The sequence below is a fragment of the Lontra canadensis genome, unplaced genomic scaffold (assembly GCF_010015895.1).
Source record: "Lontra canadensis isolate GAN:19392208 unplaced genomic scaffold, GSC_riverotter_1.0 scaffold1, whole genome shotgun sequence".
Taxonomy (NCBI): Eukaryota; Metazoa; Chordata; class Mammalia; order Carnivora; family Mustelidae; genus Lontra; species Lontra canadensis.
In genome coordinates, this window is record NW_022630995.1 from 113,283,477 (window position 1) to 113,294,513 (window position 11,037).

An 11,037-nucleotide genomic window follows, 5' to 3' on the forward strand; every position below is an offset into this window, starting at 1 on the left:
CTTGTCATATTGCAGCACTTACAGAGATGTTATCATAATAGCCTGTCTCAAGAAAGCTTCAGCGAAGCCTTAAAATTAAAGCTCACCAGTTGGCAAAGTCACAAATTGATAAAGTACAAGTGAATTGGAAATTCACCAGGTAAACAAAAGCTCCAATTCATTTAAAAACAATGAAAATAGGTCACTGATTTCATACGTGCCAATCACACCAGAATTCTAAAATAAATCCAAGTAACTTCTTACAAAGGACTTAAATAAAATCTTTAAATAATTTTAAGGCAACATGACAAAAATACATAGTTGTGCCAGACACACACAAACAAATGATAATATGAATGTGCATACAGTCTTCTTAATGCCTTCAAAAGCCTCCCAAATCAGCTGAAAGGGAAAAGAATCTCACCATCAAGTACTGCCAGTTCTAGTGAGAGAATTGTTTACTGCATGCTGCAAAGCAAGCAGACCGTGGCCCAGGGGAACGAGTCATCATAGTTCTTTTAACGGCCCATCCATATTACTTCATGACAACTATGAGCCCAGCACCTCCAGATCTGTGTGATGTGGCTGGGTCACCGTGAATCTGCATGATCTCATCTCCTAGGTTTAGGTCTGACTGTTTCAGCTGGCCAGGTAGAGAGTTCTGCAACTTATTTGGGTACATGACACTGGTGGTAATGATGTCAGGTAAGTTTTTCCACCATTTAGGCATTTCTCCTAATGGCGTTATGATCTTCCAAATTCAATGATAAGGCTAAAGAGTTTCCTGGTGATGCTTTGCATCTTACATTTATCGCTAATATCTTATCCACCCGTCACCTTGCCGTGTGATTTTAGGATGGTGCATTGAGCAGTGTTCCCAATTTATGGTAGCAGAAAAAGAGTTTTGCCTTTCTTCATTTGCAAAATTTTGGCCCAATTAGCAGCATGATTTGGATCTTAAGCAAATAATATTGAAGTGAACAAACTAGCAAAATAGTATTTTCACCCATGGCACTGGAGAAGTCATTTAAGCAATATTTATAAAAGTAGATTATTTGTTATCCACAGACTGAACAGTTGCACTTTCAGCCTAAAAGTCTATGAGTTAATTTATAATTTTTCTGAAACTCAAATTTAAATCATATATGTTAGAATGTGCAAGAGTGAGTTTCTTAGCTCATGAATAAGCAAAACAAATATTCATCTCTCAGTACTACTTATTCTTCATCTATGCATGTATATTTTTATAGGGGTAGGGAAAATCATATGTTCCAATTTGAAAATGGAAATTCATAGAGGTCCTATGAACATCTCTTGCAAGAATCAAAGATCTACTGACAGATGGCAAATATCAAGAACCCATAGTAAATATATTTTAATAATCATTCTCTCTTCTGGGATTATATTCAACCTAAGCTTCTTTCTTACACAGCCCTTCTGGTAACCATTACCAATCTGTCAGAACAGGCATGAGAGATAAAAATCTATTTGCCATCCCTTGTATACTATATATAAAGAGGCACTGGCAAGGTCTCCTTTATTTTGATATTTCCCTTTCCATTTTAGTCCTTTGCAATCTAAATGTTATTAATAAAATGAAAAACGTTAATTGCATTAGAAGAGAGATGGAATATTTAGAAAAAGGAGCAACAGAATTATTCCCAACTGTAAACGATTTAATACCTTCAATATTAGCATATCAGCCTTTAAAACCATCTTAAAAACCTTTAATGTGAAAAAAAGTGCTGAATGGCTATAATCTATACAATACCTTATGGACATAAGTATCCATTATTTCACTTCAAATTTAACATTCAATTTAACACGTTCTTACTTTCTAAACTTCTTCCAGAATTGCACCCTCAGAAAAGGACCTGGCAGTCACTATTGACTCTCTTCCAAAGCATACAAAATTAACTGTATTACCCTTTTTAATGTGATTTGTGGATTTTTATATTTGATATCATAGATTTAATGTAGGTTGGTTATGGTTAAATTCAATCTATTTAAGTGAAATCGTAGTGATTTAAGTATTTATACACAGAGTGTGTTGGGTATTCGATTTAGATCAACTTAGGGAAGTTCCCTTGGCCTTCACGTATAGTGCCATGGGTCTTCTTGACTCTAACTTTTTAAGCTTCAACTTTTGAGTTGATGTAAAAGACAAGAAAAAAAACCCTACCAATTTCAAGAAAAGAAATAGAATGCACACATACCCATTGACAATTAAGTCTCTAAAAGATGACTTAAGCTAAACCAGAAGTCTTTCTTAAAGAAAAATATTATGTGTAGTCTATTTTTCTGAGTCATAACATTTTTTTAAGGATTTTATTTATTTGGCAGGCAGAGAGGCAGGCAGAAAGAGAGAGGGAGAAAGAAGCAGGCTCCCTGCTGAGCAGAGAGCCCAATATGGGGCTTGATCCCAGGACCCTGAGATCATGACCTGAGCAGAGGCTTTAAACCACCGAGCCACCCAGGCACTCCCTGAGTCATAACATTTTTAAGGCCATTCTCTATTGAAGAGATTTTTAAAAGTACTTCTTATCTTATCGTTATTTTATTTTATAGAGAGCCAGTTGGATTTCTCAGTTGATATGTCAAATTTATAATTAGGATTCCTATGATACAAAGTTTATCTTGCCTAAAGACATAAGTACCTTTTCAAAGTTTTGAAATCTGTAATACACCAATTAGATAAACCTCCACTAAATGTTCCATGTATAAATTAATTTTATACAACTTTTTCCTTTTGATGTTCTAATAAAATAAAGTATTTTGAACAGTGAACTTTAAGATTTGTAAGGCAAAATTTATGAGATTGTATAATTTATTTAGATAAAATATTGAATTTTGCCTGATTCCCTTTAATATAAAGGGAAATATTTATTATAGTATTATAATCATTATCACTAAAACAAGAATCACTTATTTACATTTTAAGATATGGATTCCTTCAATACAACTTTTTTGTGTGTTGTTTCTAAAATGTTATTATATCTTTGAAGTAAAATGATTTTTTCCCTTTTCAGTTATAGAATTAAGTCCATCATTTAAAACAATGAGTTTTAGTAATTTTTAAAGTTAGCGCTAGTGATTAACATTAACTCTAAACAGAAATTTTAAATGTCATGAGAACATATCTATACGACCAAAATTAAAAAGAAATCATCCTCATTTCTTCAATTAGTAATAAAATTTACTGATGTGATTGCTTCCTTTTCATCAAATAAGCTACTCCGGGCCATAATTAACCATTGTTTTACTATCTTCATATTTTCCTTTGTTTTATAGATATGTTTGGCAAAAATAAAAATGTAAAGTTTCAGAAAATGATTTCAATATTTCATATACACAGAATATAATGACTTGTGTTTCAATAAAATGTTATGAATAAAAAAGGATTTAAATTGATAAAGAAGAAACTAGGTCAGTTAAAATAATTCTCTTTCAATTACAGGGTTAAGAAATCTCATTTATTCAGGATTTTTATTACTTTAGAATTCATGACAATTAGGGCAATGACTAGATTGAAGTTGAAGTTATATTATCTTTGAAGGAAAATTTCACTCTTTAACATAGTAAACTTTCCCCTATATCACTTTTTTTTTAACTTCTAACTTTCTATTGGCCTCCTGCTCCTCAAAGAGTACCCTGCTTCTGCTCCCTCAAAGCCTCAAAACTTTTGTATTATTGGTCTTAGACATTTTATCTTCCACAGTTCTGCAGATGGTGGTCTTTTGGATGGTTTGAGTGGAGTTTCATATGTCCAGCATGTTACCCAGATTGAAGTCCTCTCTGTTTACCAGCAGGCAGTGGTAGGTGGTGATCTCAGCCTCCAGCTTGACCCTAATATTCATCAGGGCCTCCTATACCTGGGACTGGTACTGCCCTTCTGTGCAAATCTGGGATAGCTGCAACTCCAGGTGCAGCAGGATCTCCTTGAGCTGCTCCATTTGCAAAGCATAGTAGGACTCCATCTCCCTCAGGTTGTTCTCCAAGCTAGCATTTAGATTTCTCAAGTCCTGGTGCGTCGCCAAGGACTGGGCCATACATTTCCACTCCCTGAGCATCATTTCAGCTGCTCCTATTTCAGTGCCCTACATAGCGAACACTGTGGTATTCTCCTCAGTCTTTTGAGATCAGTACTTGTCCGGCTCTCTGGATTCCTCAGCTTATGGTACTAGGTCTGCCTGTCTGCCATGTTCTTTCTGAGATACTAAGATTTGGGGCATCCAACTCCATGGTCAACCAAGAGCTGACAATCTTTTTTTAAAGACCTTTTAATTTCTCCTTGTGGTTCTTTATGAAAAGCAGCTCTTCCTTGAAAGTTTCAGTCTCCTTGTCCAGCTGTAGTAAAGTGACAACTGGTGTCATCAACAACCTTGTGAAGTCCATGGATGTCACTCTTCACAGACTGGTGCATGACCAGCTCTGTCTTACATTTGACTCTGAAGTCATCAGCAGGGAGAAGGGCATTGCCAATCTGCAGAATTATGTAGGCATTGTCCACAAAATTTGTAAAGATCTGAGTACTCAACTCCTTGATAGTTTTGAAGTAATGTCCTCAGTCCCTCACCTGGGTTCCTTTCTCACCTAGGTGTTCCCAGATTTTGGTCTGCAGTCTCTGGTTATCAGCCTTCCAGCTCCTCACCTTCTCTATATAGGATGGCAGACAGTTATTCAGTTTTTACACAGTCCCTTTCTCACCTGAATGCACCGTATGCCCACCAGGCCCCTGATCATCATGGACATGAACCAGGACGTCCAGCTGGCCTAAAGCTGGTCGAAAGGGACACCAAGATCTATAAGCCTGACTCCAAGTGCCTGCACAGATTCTGGCCATGCTGCTGAGAAGCTGGACCCAGTATCTGGGTAACTGCATGGAGCTTGTAGACTGAAGGTAAAGTGAGTGGTGAAGTTCATACTGTTCCATGAAGAAGAAAAGATGCCAGAATTCAGGCTTGGGACACCTCCCCTATATCTTTTTATCCCTTGTTATGAGTATGCTTTTGTGTTAGTAAGCATCAGTAGAAACTGAAATTATAATTTATGATTAAACAAACTACATGGATGATGAAAGGCTTTTAATTTGTCCGTAATTAATGCATTCTCACAGTTAACTGCTTCTCCTTTGGTTTGCCCCATTGACTATGGTCCTCAGGAGGAAAAAAAGGGATAAATTACTACTATTTATGAGAGATCAGCTACATGTGTACTCAGGATCTGTTCTTAATCATTTGTTCAATGATTAAGAATAGCTCTTAATCAATTCAATGATTAAGAGCTATTCTTAATCATTGAACATTCTTTCATGTTCAATGAAAAGAGCTATTCTTGGGGCACCTGGGTAGCTCAGTAGGTTAAGCCTCTGCCTTCGGCTCAGGTCATGACCCCAGGGTCCTGGGATCGATCCCCGCATGGGGCTCTCTGCTCAGCAGGGAGACTACTTCCCTTCCTCTCCCTCTCTGCCTGCCTCTCTGCCTACTTGTGATCTCTGTCTGTCAAGTGAATGAATGAAATTTAAAAATAAAAAAAAAAGAAACTATTCTTTTTGAAAGAAACTGTGCTAGGCTTAAAGGGGCCCAATAAACAAGGTAAACTCTCTATTGTGTCCTTGTTTTCTCATCTGTAAAACTGGATTCAAGTGGTAGTTATCTCCTTGGGTTGTAGTAATTAATAATTCTAAGTAACACGTTGAATAATTTTATCACATGAAAAGTGCTCAATAATATTTGCTTATTCACATCATTCTCATCATAGGCTGTGAGGAAAATATTTTAATATTCCTGCAGTGTGCTGACTTTCTATACATTGTGTTGAAACTTGAGGTTTTGGGCTATGAGCAACACCTGGGAAATCAATTTACAATGTATAGATAATAAGGACACTCAAGAGATATTTACATAACTTAGGAAGTATGTGCTTACATTATAAGAGACTGAGACTCAGGATCTTAGAGACATCTCTAGGTCATGTTAGCTGGAGATGATGGGGTTTGCTTGCCTACTGAAGAGATTTATATTTTTATATTTTTATATTTATATTTATATTTATATTTCAAAAGGTTGGAGAACCCATTATCCTTTTCTTCCTATCTGGAAGGAACAGAAGTTTTTCTTTCTTCTCTCATTTTTTTGATATGTACAGAAGGTAGCTTTCCTATAGTACAGAGGCATCTAAAATCCATTTTCTTTCAACCCCTTACCTATCATGGATGGTGAAGTCACTCTCATGGAGATTTTACTAGTTGTCTTTCATTGTGTGCTACAGGAATAAACGTCAGAGTGAAGGGTCTCAACAACAGCTACTAATGACTGATATGTTTCTAATCCAGAACATCATAGGTGCACATTCAGTACAAAATTAGTAACATCGATTATTCCAAACCATCAACCATCATTATCATTATCATCATGGCAGAGACTAGCCACAGTCTAGCTGCTAGATATGCAAAAATTGGTATCTTTTCTTCTTGGGCTTTGTTGTACATCAGTACAGTCAGGTAACTAAGATATGGCCAACAGAATGCGGGCAGAAGTGAATGCCACCTCCAGGCCCATAAAACCTACTCTAAAATTCCCTGCATATTTTCGCTTCTTTCATCTGCTGGATGGAAACAGAAAATCCAGAGGGATAGTCAAATCTCAGATGTTAATCAAGCCATTAGATGGAAAGAGCCTGGGATTCAGCAAAACTATGTAAAGGAGCCTCCTCTAAACCCACCCTACCAATTGTCATTATTCTTAGATATGTGTGAAATAAATCACTTCATTGTGAGAAGCCTCTAAGATCTGCATATGGAAGGGAGGATGTTATAGATTTTAGCCTGTGCTAATAGAGAAATTGAGTCTTATTAATTATTTCAAAAGATTCATAGCTGTAGGTGTGGGGGAAAAAAAAAAAGGAGCAGTGGAGCTCTTTGTATCCTTTTCTTTCCAAAGGAATCCAGATAATCAGCCATGACTCTAGACCAAGAACAAAGGATAGATAAGAAGTAAAAGTTTCTGTAGATAATGTGTGAAGAGAGAGAAGGAGATAGGAAGAGAGGAAGAACACTGTGCTGTTCACAAAATTCAATTGTGCAATATCTATCACTCCTAGCTCCTCTCTTTCTTGTCTCCTACGTGACTGTTCACTATAATCTTTAAATTTTCCAATCTTTTTTTTTTTAGTGTTCAATCCAATTAAATAGTAGTTCAAAAACAATGCTGAATCTTTCAGACTATTGAATTTTCCAGTTCACTTTTCTTCAAGAGAGAGAGAAGAGGGCACTGATAAAGTGTACTTTATGAATCAGGCCCTTTGTACGTGTGGTTATCTTATTTCATCCTCACAACATTACTTTAAGGTAAATATGTTCTAAAAGCATCACTTTTCTATCATTTTTTATAATGAAGATACTATTTAAAACCCTAAAAGGACAAGAAAATGAAACTGTTGTCCATTGTTAAAATGACATAATAATCTGAGAAAGAAACTACCTCATTTTCTCATGAAATTATCAATTCCTCCCATGAGTTAGAGATCCAGGAAGACACAGGCTTAGGGGCAGGGAAAGAGTTAAATAGCATTTAACAGACAAAATACATATAAATAGCAAGATCCTTGACTTCATAAATGAAGTGTATATTCAATCTAAGAATAAGAATGCACTTTATATTGAATGGTCTACTTCTTAAATATTCTGACTTCTCCTTTAAACTCACTATGTTCATATTTTATTTCTTTAGACTAATTTAAAATAACAATAGAATGTATTATGTATATCTGTGTGCATATATATATATATGCATATATATATTCTCTTATTTTCAAATCTAAAAGAGAGATTTATTGTTATGTTCTCCCTGTAGAAGGTACTGACCATGTTTTCTACTGCTTAGTTAAATGTTCCTGAGATATGGTTTTGTATCCCTTGATGCTTACCCCATCCCTTGAGATTATGCAAGAAGGGCTACACATCTTCCCTTTAAATGCTCTGCATGCCACTGACTGGGATGAGTCACCTTGTCATTTCTGTCCTTCTGGTCAATAGCAATGTTAAAGTAACAGCAATGTGATGAGCTCTTTTAGCAGCATAAGATGGTTATCATGTTTAAGTGTAAAATAATCCAGTAAGCAAGTAAACAACAGAATGGTATAAACTGGAATAACTGCAACAACAACAGCAACAAGTTAAGAATATTAACGTTAGAGCCAAAGGCAGGACTTGAAAAGAATATGACATTAAGGCCATAGATATTTGAACAAGAGTGACCCTCCAGTATGCAGATATTAGAAACTGCACACAGATCTTAAAGACAGAATCATCTTTAAGGTAGTAGAAAGAAGAGAGTCTTCTCCCAATAATTTTTTATTTTAGATTCTTTCTGGGAATCAGCAACCAAGCAACTATGTTACCACAATCCCTAAACAGTCATTCTGTAGCCCCTTGACCCTCCACTTCACACAACTCTCACCATCTATATAACTAAATAATAATCATAACTTCAACTCTAACAGTTGGTTCTCCCCAATGATTTTCTTTCACTGAAGTTTTCTATTAGATAATATTATATATTATAATATATAATAAAATATAATATATAATAATAATAATGCTTGTATATAACTAGGACTTTGTAAGTAAATTGACATAAGTCTTATTTGTTATCATTTTTCAATTAATAAAAACTATTAAAAAACATTGTATTTTGTGTCCCACAAGGTGCTCTTGGCAAAAATCATGTTTTATTATTCAATTTTTTTTAATTCAACAAGTATTTATAACTTAAAAAGATTAACTGAAGTTAGGGAGAAAGTGTACCTTATATCAAGAATGTCACTATTACTTCATAAAGAGTCTCAAGTAAACTACATATTTAGTTGAAAATGTATGGTAAAAAATTATCAAAGATTACTTTAAAATTGACATATTCTAAAAAAAAAAATCTCAAATCAAACAATATTTTAAAGTAAATGTTTTCTGGACTGAAAAAAAAGAAAAACAGAATTTGAAGATATTCTTGAACTGGGATAATAAAGTAGAAATTGTACAATGATACATATTTTCAGCCAAAATAAACTACAGAACTGATTAAGTATATTTGTACTATTTTTTTATGTGATTTACTTACAGTAGACTAAAGAAATAACAGGAATACTTATGTGTGTAAGGATAGAGACGGAATCCATACTGTTAGTCTTTGGGAAGATGTAGCTTTGGGAAAGTTAAAAATTGCGTGAAAGTCCTCAACAAAAAAGAGAGACAAACCAAGAAATGGGCTCTTAATTATAGAGAACAAATGACAGTTATCAGAGGGAAGATTGATGTGGGTATGCATGAAATAAGTGATGGGGATTAAAGAGTACACCTATCAGGATGAGCATTGAGTAATGTATAGAATTGTTGAATCACTATATTGTATCCCTGAACTAATATAACACTGTATGTTAACTACACTGGAATTAAAATTAAAAAAAAATTAAATTGAATGAAAGCTTTAAAACACATGGATTATGTATGTGCTCCTTTCAGTGCTATGAGTGTAGTAGGTATACAACAAATATTTCTAGAATTAAATAATTAAATGATTCATCTCTATTTTATTTTTTGTACAGGGATTATAATATAGATTTATGACAAGAAAGAATGACTTGGACCAACAAAAGATTAAATTAACAAAATGACATTTTCACAAAGAAAGGTTAGTAGTAATGGAAATTTTTATTTATTTATTCATATAGGCAAATGAGATAACATTTAATGGGCACACTAGAAATGTCTGTATTAGTATTTGAGTGAATATGATTCCTGACCAAATTAAATATTCCCGAAGCAACATTGGGAAATAATATTAGAGCTCTAATTTATAAATTAGAAAGTATTGTTGAATGGTGGTGACTTGTACCTAGTATCTTGAAATCATTAGACCTGGAATAAATAAAATATGGAAATATTGCATGAAGTTGTAAAATATGCTTTTTAAGATTCAGTTCTCAGAATAATATCTTCAAAACCTGGAAAAATCTTCAAAAACAAAGAGGACAAAGTTATGAATGTTGCTTTCAAGCTGAATAATAAAGAGTTTTTTTTTAAAAATGCATAACAAGCTTGCATGCAAATACATTAAAATATCCAGTTGGCAATAACATCCTAACCATTTTCCTTTGAAATTTTCCTTCTTTCTTCCACCTGCCTGTGTTTTTATCTCTTCCTTTACATTCACCAATTTAACCATGAATTAGACTCTCATTATCTTGGGTCAGAATTAAAGACTCAATGAACTGCCCTTTACTGTTCAATCTTAATGTAGTTTGCAGATCAAATTTTCCATCTTGGTTTTAAAGGATCTCAATAATGTGACCCACTTCTATTCTTATGTCCTTCCATTCCAATTTTTACACATACAGGCATTTTTGCTTGATCAAATTCATATTTCACATCCTACTATACAGTCCAATCCAATTTGCTTCAAATATTTCCTCTGCAATTATATTCCAGACGTAAAATGGAATTCAAAGCTGCAAGGAAAAGCCACAACCCGGCCTTCAGTCTGGCTGGAAATAAAGTAAGTGATCCCAGCACAATAAGTACTAAGGGAAAAAAAAGGGACACTGTTCAGTTGTAGGAAGTCAGATCCCATAGTAGGTGATGCATGAACTTTCTCTGACTTCTACTCATGGTGTTATTTTCACTTAAAATGTTTTCCCACTTTCCTTCCACTAATTTTTATTGTGCTCAAATTTTTCTTGTGTGATCTAAATATTTTAGCTGTTTTTTTAATATAAAGTACACAATCTAGCACTTATATTTAACATTTAAAAAGAAAATAGTTGGGAAAAATAGCAATCTTTGGCAAATATTCTCCTTAAAGTTAAGACTTAAACAGATAAAGATAAGTCCAATTTAAACTGTCCCTGAAAGCAAACGGTATGGTCGGTAATTCAAAATTCAAATGCTGAAAGGAGAGGATTGGGACAGGGCATTTTCTGTGTTTATCCTGGCTTAGATTTCATTCGTTTCCAGAGAGTAGACTTTTGAAAGGAACACAACATACAACAGCTCGGTTTAATGTT

At 34.4% G+C, this 11,037-nt stretch overlaps 1 pseudogene; it reads right to left on the reverse strand.

The window, feature by feature from the left end:
- Window positions 1–3,644: 3,644 nt before the first annotated feature.
- On the reverse strand, window positions 3,645–4,861 carry LOC116868164 (annotated as a pseudogene).
- Window positions 4,862–11,037: the final 6,176 nt, after the last annotated feature.